This window comes from Rhipicephalus sanguineus, chromosome 2 (genome assembly GCF_013339695.2).
Source record: "Rhipicephalus sanguineus isolate Rsan-2018 chromosome 2, BIME_Rsan_1.4, whole genome shotgun sequence".
NCBI classification, from domain to species: domain Eukaryota; kingdom Metazoa; phylum Arthropoda; class Arachnida; order Ixodida; family Ixodidae; genus Rhipicephalus; species Rhipicephalus sanguineus.
The window spans coordinates 199056424-199065504 of record NC_051177.1 but is presented as its reverse complement, the minus strand read 5'-3'; the positions used below and the strand labels follow the sequence as shown (position 1 = coordinate 199065504).

The 9081-nt window shown below is 45.8% G+C and overlaps 1 pseudogene; it reads left to right on the top strand.

Annotated features, from left to right (window-relative positions):
- The first annotated feature begins 4017 nt into the window (after window positions 1–4017).
- LOC119382161 (uncharacterized) lies at window positions 4018–8642 on the top strand (annotated as a pseudogene).
- Window positions 8643–9081: the final 439 nt, after the last annotated feature.

Genomic DNA, 9081 nt, shown 5'->3' with positions numbered 1-9081 from the left:
GGGCTTATTCGCCTCGTGCAGGGAAACCGCTTTTAAGCTATGGTTCTGGACATTCTAAGATTGCGAAGAATGCCATTGTGGGTTCCTGCTGGCGGTCTGCATTACGAAATTCTTGTTTCCACTATGTGAACAATGTTTTTGCATCCCACATCGGCCGGCTGTAGGATACTGGGTACCCTCACTCCATTTTGCAAGCATCGTGCGGGAGACTTCTGAAGAATTTTAAACTTGACAAGCAACCAGCAAGAGAAACGGACAGGCAGATTGGTTCCTTTTCAAAAGTGTGTGTAATTCCGTACGTACATGGCCCATCGATTAAAAAAGTTGCAAGCAAATATGACGTAAAAGTAGTATTTTCGGCAAAAAAACTAAATCGGCAGTGTGTGCTCCAGAGTAAATAAAAAATATGAAAGCGAGCAAAGTGGGAAAGACTGCACCATAGCACACAAAAGCAAGTATGTGGAACGCAACAATGAGATATCATATAGGATTCCCATGACGTGTGGGCATGTGTATGTATGTCAAACGAGCAGTTGTGTGAACACCAGACTAAGGGAGCACTTGGCAAGTTTGAAGGGCGTCCTAACACAACCTGGCCCTTCACTGCAACGAATGCGAGTGCACAGCCCGCGTTGAAAACACTGACCCTCTTTTTAAACATTATAACCAAGCACGGAGGGAAATCATAGAAGCTTTTTTCATATCACAGCACAATGACGACTGTGTAAGTCATCCTTCCGTTTCCATATCTGACAAGGAGACATCACTATTATCTGCTTTCTTGTGATTGTTTAGCCATTTTCACAAGTGTCACTATGCGCGCTGATATGTTCACGTACCTTGCGCAGTTCTGTGAGGATAAGAAGTCTGAGTTTTTCATCAATAAAACTAGTTGTTAGAAAGCGCTTGTCCGATGTGTATCTCTTAGTCCCTGTGTTTCTTTCGCGCTTCTCAAGGATGAGCCTCAGCGCTGGTCATAATATTTGCGGATTTTTCCCAAATGCTCTGTGTGGCGTTGTATTGCTAAGCTCTCTTGGTAAGAAGTAAACGTTGTGTTAAATTTTTGTCAGAATGTGCTGTTCAGACATGCAATGTATGTATGCAATACATGTAAGCAATACATGCATGTATGTATACATGCATGTATGTATGCAATACATGCAATACATGTATTAGAGAGCTTTGTGGGCTTTATTAAACTTTTGCCTGAATATTAGAGAAGCGAGGGGGCCTAGTTGGTGTGTATTGGCTTTAACATAAATAATTAGCTCAAAAAAGACAATTTACAAGGCGAAGACAACAGACAGGACGCAGTGCTCAACTTCAGCAGAGCATTTACTCGCAGAAAAAACATATAATTCGCAAAATGAGCAGGCAGCTGCACAACAATGAACAAATAGCTGAAAAACGCCCCACCATAATGGACGCTAGTCTTTTCAACTCTTAACGTGCCTACGCAAACTACTCGTGCCGTATCTAACTAAACAGTTCTGTGCGCAGATTTCTTTCAAGTTATGTGCATTCTTTACTGCTGAGAGCTAGCGACGGAGGGTTTATTTCATGCACACCCGCTTGTTTCATGCACACTGCCTCAAAAATTTCCCCATCTGATTGCACCCGTAACCACCTGAGCAATGAGCGCAGTAAAACTGCACTGTGCACATGCACCTTCGACAATGGTGACACAGATGTGCAGCAGCTCCTACAGCACTGACAGCTGCCCGGTGTTCCCTCAAACGGTCATTCAAACAACCACCCGTTTTACCAACGTAGCACTTTATGTACGACAATGGAATAAAACAAACCACTGCAACAGAACATACAACGAAAAGCGTGACATGCTTTTTGTCACACGCTCGAGCGCGGCATTCACCATGCAGCACATCCGCGAGTTTTTTCGGCACGGTAAAAACTACTGAGGCCCGTACTCTGAAACGCTCCTTACCTCAGTGAGGGGGCCTCAACTGCTTGAGGACGCCTTACCGCATATTCTGGAACGCTCCTTGCCAAGGTTTCTTCACTGAGGCCTTCATTGGTGCTCCCTCAGGGGCAACCTTCGTGTCTCCTTACCTCGCTCTTTGCACTGAAAGGGGGCTTCTCTGTAGTACTTTTGTTCTGCGGACAGGGGGCAAAGGAGGCAGCGCAGCGCTCCGCCGCCGCTGCCAGTCAGCGGAAAAAAGCAGAACGGCGCAGGACGCGTCGTTGGCTGACTTCGCGCTACGAGCTAGCGATTTGTTGTACGGTGACCTGTATCGGTATGCGACACCATCAGTCAGAAACATGAGGGTACGGTTGAAGCCTCTAGAACTATACAACGAGGACGAATTCTGGATGAAGTATCGTTTCACAAAGCAGTCTGTGGTGGACATACTGGAAGAGCTGCGCCTCAGCAGGAGTAATAATAACAAAGGAGAATTTCTCCCGCCTTTGCTAAAGCTGCTAATCACTCTGCGATTCTACGCAACCGGCGCGATGCTGTGTGTTATTGGGGACCTTGTGAACGTGTCGCAGCCGTCTGTGAGCAGAAGCATCATGGAGGTGACGGAAGAAATCTGCGTCAGACTCTTCCCGAAATACGTGCGCCTACCTTGCATTGAACAAGTGAAATCCATTAAGGGAAGATTTCACAATATCGGTAGTTTTCCGGGCATGACTGGCTGCACTGACTGCACGCACGTGCAAATTACCAGTCCCAGAGGAGACAAAGCGGAAGTTTATAAAAAAACGAAAAGGCGTATTCTCCATCAATGTGCAAGTAAGTTCTGGTCCCTTACATATATGAATTGCTGCGTTTCACGTAGATTTTCTTGGTTTTCTGTGGAAGTTTTTCTTTGTGTAGAGGTGAGCAATATTTCTGAAATGGAACGAATTTTCTGTTCCAGGCTGTCACAGCTCCCGAGCTGCAGTATTCTGAAATTGTTATAGGCTGACCTCGGTCTGGTCCCTAAGCCGCATTTTTGCTAACAGTCCCAACTCCACGCTCGTACAACGTCATGACGCATCTAGTGTGCTTCTGGGCGACCAGGGATACGCCTGTCTGCCGTACCTCATGCCACCCCTGAGAAACCCCAAGACAGCTGCAGAAAAAAGGCACGATGCACTTTTTTTATTTCATCGCGTATCTATATTCTGTGCAGTTTTCCGTTGTACATGCACCTTATGGTGAGTACCACGGACAGCACGCAGGGCATGACTTAAAGAATGCCAAGTTTTAAAAATGGTTTGTTCAAGAAAATCGACCTTTTGCGACTTTTTGACAATGAGCAGCGAGAAGGTCCGTCACGTGTGTGTGTACAATAAGTGCGAACAAATGAAAGTCATCTTTGGCCTGACAGGCCGGCTGATTTCATCGACAATAAGTAAGGCTTTAATGCTGTGTAATTTTGCGCAAGTACAACAAGAGCCAAATCAAAACAAACACAGTCGAGAAAACGTTTGTGGCTTGGAAAAGACGGTTTGCCTGCCTCAAGACCAAGATTCAAACAAAAAAGGACCTTTGCAATAATAACAGAATGTGCAGCACTTCATAACGTGGCGCCTAAATTGCGTGATCTCTGGCGGAATGGCGATAAAGAAGAAGAAGATGCATGCGTGATCCAGGGTCTTCACCTCCTGACACAACTCGTGGCAACCAGCTGCGAAGGCGCCTGATTGATAGACGCTTTTCGAGCACTGTAGCTCAGAAAAATGGACACACAGACTGACCGTGCAACTATAGTGCCTAGAATATACTGGCTAGTGTGCCGTCCGCCGCTCTTTTCAATGGGGGAGGGTGGCGCCGATTGGGATAAATGCCCGCAGTGGCCACCAGGGGCGCTGCCATGCGGGTGGGTGCTGACTACGCGTGTCGTCAGCTCCGCCCACCAGATTTGCAGCAGTTGCGTCGATTTCTGTGTTCGTGTTTTCAGCGTTATTACCGCGTTTTGTGTCTGTTGTTCGTGTCGTCAGAGGGTGAGTGTGTGGTTGTCGCGTTTCTGTGCCTGTCACTACGGGCACTATGAAGGGAATCTTGAGAGAATGTCGAAGCCACAGCGACATAAGGAAAGGACTTGTTTCGTGCCGTTCTGCACCACTGGTTACCGCTCGAACAAACAGCGTATACCGTTGTTCACCGTCCCATCTGATAAAGCACGGCTCGCAGAATGGGACACAAGAATAAAGAGGGCGGACAGCAGACTGACGCCAACTGCTGTGGTTAGCGAAAAACATTTTGAAGAGAGCTTCATCGAGCGCGTGTTCACCTTCACCGTGAACGGCGTTTTCAACAAGATCCCCCGCGACAAGCCACGCATGAAACCTGATGCGGTACCCTCAATATTATCTGAATATCCTCAGCACCTTGTTACAAAATTGCCTGCAAAACGAAAAACAAGAAATCTGTGCCAACAACATGTAGACATTCCAGCAAAGTGTCGCAGGAGCACCGAGACAACTACCTTCGAAGCGAGCTCTGCCTTTTGAAGGATCTTGTGTTCAGGATAATTGTTCTGTACCTGAGGAGTCCACCACATCCTTTGTATCCGAAAGAGCAAGTGTGCAAAATACTCAAGCTTAACGGCCGCAATTCACCACAGAAACTCGTCACCCATTCTCTGACCTCTCTGTTCCTGTCACTTGGCTAAAAGTGCCGTCTCTGCCAGCAGGAACAGTAGCGTACACTTATTGTGAAAGCGAAATGAACAACTTCAGCACCCTGTTCATCTAGAAAATGGTCTACTTCGAGAAGCCTTTGCCTGAACGGCAATCAGTAGTAGCAACGGTGTACCTAAGAGGACGGGAAAATCAAAGCAAATCCTCACACGTAGTGATGAGGCAGAATCCCTCATCAAGGAAGTTTCGATAACAGCTCTTTGTGGTGGTTCTGGCTTAAAGCCAGCTTCATCGAAACACAATTACTCATTCAGAGGCATGTTTTTTTCTGAAAGATACTTGCTGTCAGTGCAGTCAGACGGGAAGTCTTGCGTTTTTTGCAAGTACCAGAGGGTTCTCGTCCAAAACCAGGCCTGCAAGAAAAAGACAAGGGTGAAGGAAAGCGCAAGAAATGATGCCGAAAAGAAGCTTTGTAAGAACATTTTTCGCAATTTGTCGAGAATCAAGAAGAGACTCGCAAATGCAAAAAAACAGGTGGCTCGTATGAAAGCGCAGAACGAGGCAGTTAGCGAAGAGGCATTTGAAAGTAAAGTTAAGTCTCTTCTCCAAAAACAGCAACTCACTCTCAGGAGCTGTTTCCTTGCTGCTCGACAGAAGTCGCATAAAGGCATGCAATACAACGACGAATGGATTACGGAATGCATCATGATGAAGATGCGAAGCCCGAAGTTATACGAACGTCTACGCAATGAAGCCATTATGGTACTGCCCGGGAGAACTTGCCTGCGAAGGTACCTACAGCGTTTCAAGGGCGGCTTTGGCCTCAGTGCCAATAACTTCAATGCCTTGACTGAGAAGACGAAGACCATGGATGTTTACAGTCGTCATGGTGGCCTCGTCATGGACGAGATCAAGCTTTCCGAGCATCTAAATGTAAAATCAGCTTATGAGTATAGCTTTGCATCCCATATTATTGGAAAGTTCTGTGTGCATAGAGGAATAATCGCCATGATTTCGCTCAAGAGAAATGTATTACGAAAGATGCATGCGCGCATAAGGTGATTTGAAAAGTGCTTCCTTTTTGTGGTAACTCAAGCGAACCTTCGCCGTCGCCGACATATATGTTGTGTATAAATTTAAATCATGTTGCTATAAAATCCTATATAACCCCGAACGCGATGTATGCTGTGCATGCGGAGGGGAACCGCTGTTTTATGCGCGCCGTCTTCCTGTGCGCTCAATGTAGGAGCTCGCTTCATCGGGTGTGTGCTATGCAGGACTTTTTCAAGAAACTTATCCAAAAATCCTCAAATTAATGGAACTGCAGTGTTCGCTCGCTACCTTCGCGATTATTTTCGTTGTGGTGGCCGACATTTAAGATGACTAGAGACATCCATTATGGCATGCAGAGATTGGAATAATGTTTTAATGGAAGAAAAGAGACGCAGTCAGGTAAAATGGGAGGATTAAGACCTTCCTGCGAAGAGCTCACAACTGCACTGAAATTTTCAAAAAGCGGCCGCATGAAACTTTTTCGCAAATATAAAAAAAATGTTTCGCCAGTGAAACCGAAACCAAAACATCGAAGAGCGCTATGCTTTTACCAGACGACCAAAGTGAGCAAGCGTTATTATGTCACTTTTCACCTTTTTTTCGCTTCGTGGGTGTGCGAGCTACGTTTGCCATGGTAGCACGTACAGCGCACATGTTGCTGAATGCAAAAGAACTAACACCACTGCAATCGCTGTCGAAAACAGTGGCGTCATTCTGGGCGTCTGCTCGGGTACAGTTGCGCTCTACGGTACAATGGTTTCGGTTTCATTTCCTTATTTCGCAAAAATTACTAGCGGCCGCTTTTTTTGGAAATTTCAAAGCGTCAATGAGCTTTTCTCAGTAAGGATTTCAATTACAGCTCTCACTTGACTCGACCGCCTGTCTCCACTCACTAAAAAGGTAATTCAAATACCCATATTGAAATGCCGGCCGCTACAGAAAGAGTAAATGTGAAGGCAGCGTTCAAACATCGCATTATCCTTGTTTTAAGGATCTTCGGGCAAATTTCTTGAAACGCCCCAGTATTCTAACTGTTCTAGAGAGATGCCAGAAAATAGAACTGAATGTGCGTCCTGTGCTTTTCTTTTGAAATTCAGGTCACATTGAAGGCTTTGTCGACCTCGGGGATCATACACCTGCTGAGCAGAAGAATGTGCTGGCAGAGCACGGCATGGTTGTGCTCTTTCAGCCATTCACTCGTGAGCTGACTTGCCGTTCTTTTTTTTTCTTTGCAACAGCATACTATATGAGGCGTGTACTCTCAGAAAATACCCCTACCATTGTTTGTGCAGGAAACTGGACACAAATCCTTGGTGTTTATAAGTCCAACGCCAATGTGAAATCCGCGACACTGGCAAAAATCATTGTGGAAACGGCCATCCTTGCAGAAAATGCTGGCCTATTTGTGGACTGCATAACGTGCGACGGTGCCAGCTGGAATAGAACCATGTGGCGGCTTTTTGGAATACAGGGTGCGATTTTATTTCCCTAATATCCTCAGTGCATAGTTTTTACAATTTTGTGCTACTTTAGAGCGCGCTCCTTACATTTTTTTTACAAGTTGGCATAAAGTACGCGTCGATTTTTATGAGATATGTTTTTTTACAAGGTTTTTCAAGCCATGTACGGAGCAACACCAAGCACCCAGTCGATCCGAAGAGACAGCTGTTTTTTGTGTCGGATTTTCTACGCTTAATGAAAAACGTGAGAAATGAATTTGTTGCAAAAGGGTACCTGGCACCAGCCGGACATGTCCACAGTGGCATCATTCAAGTATCTTTCGAAGCTGATAGGGAGAGTGTTACGCTGAAAGTGATGCCCAGCATTACAAATGCACACATTAAGCCAAACTGTTTCGAAAAAATGAAGGCGGACATTGCATTTCAGCTCTTCGGCGACCAGGTCATTAAAGGGCTTGTTGTGTACAAGGAGCACACTCAGTCTTCGTATAAGACTGTGCAGCCGACTGTAGATTTTGTGAAAGAAATGAATTGCCTCATTCGTGTCATGACATCACGGACAAGCGAAAAAGCACTCAAGCCTGACAGTCCAAACATGCACTTCTTGATAGGGTTCCTTGAGTACTTGAAAGAGTGGGAGCAGCACGCAAAACCAGCTGGTGGTGGTTTTCTTACAGAAAGGACAGCTTATGGACGTTACTATCAGAGTAGCCTTGATTTGTTGTCCTACTTAACATCTACCCTTGGCTTCAAGTATCTTTTCACGCCCCGTTTAAGGCAGGATAAGCTAGAGAACCTTTTTGGAATAATGAGACAATCATCAGGGTGCAATGCATGACCACCGAACAGTTTCGCAGTTCGTCGTGACTGTCAATTTGCTAGCGTTTTATAACCTAGCCAAGCCGCCCAGAGGAGGCAACTGCCCACGAGACGTCATCAAAGCGCTGCTCAGCCCAAATGAGCTCTCTACAACGAGCCTTGTGGACAGAATAGACGGCCTTCTTGACCGTGGAAGCATCAATGACGCAGAGGATGTCATCCAGTCGCACTTGTCTAGTGACCATCAGAGCTACACGGAGAAAGAGTAACAGTGCTTTGATCTACTATGTTGCAGGTTATGTGGCACGAAAGATCATTAGCAAGAATTCTTGTCCACAGTGCGCAGGCTGCATTTGTGTAAGTAATGCTGAAGCAAGTGCAGACGCCGCCTCATACTTCACTACCCATTTTGACAATGGAGGCCTTGTGTACCTTAGTGAGAACTTATCAACCACTGTAAAGGCCATGGAAGACGCTTTTACTGGGTTGTTTAGCAAAAATAGTCTACATGAAGCGAGCCTAGCCGACTTTTCAAGCCAGCTGCAGACACTCGCCTTTCCTCAATTAGGATGCCCACAACATGAAAGGGAAGCTTGGCAGCAGTTGTCAAGTTCTATGTTCTCTTGAGGTTTCGCTTTTTTGTAACAGGCATCAATCAACAAAGAAATAGAAGCACAGAGGGAACGGCAAAAGGTCCTTAAACTGCGCCGCTGCCATTAGATCTATATCCTAATTCATTCTTCATGTGTACATTTTTTCATCTAGTGTTGTCTTATGTCTACGTTAGGGTGTTGTTACTTTTTAATAAAATGTTTGTTACCTTAAAAAAAGATGTTTCATATACTTCCTGATGCTAAGCATTAAAAAGAACTCCATGACTTTGACACGGAACACCAGCAGCCTTTTTTACAGGCCAATGCAACGTCGGCACGGGCGCCAGCATGGGGTGCAAAACAGCCACTTGACCGCCCCCCATCCCCCCTAAAGCCATAACAGCACTTGCCCTCTACCAAAGTTACAGTGGCTAGACAACCGAAGTCACACAAACGCTCCCCACTTCCCCACGCGATAACATAGGTTTGCACCCTACAAGACAAAACTCTGCCGACGCCCATGTATATCGGCATTACTGCATTTCATTAAAATAAGGCAGCTTCAG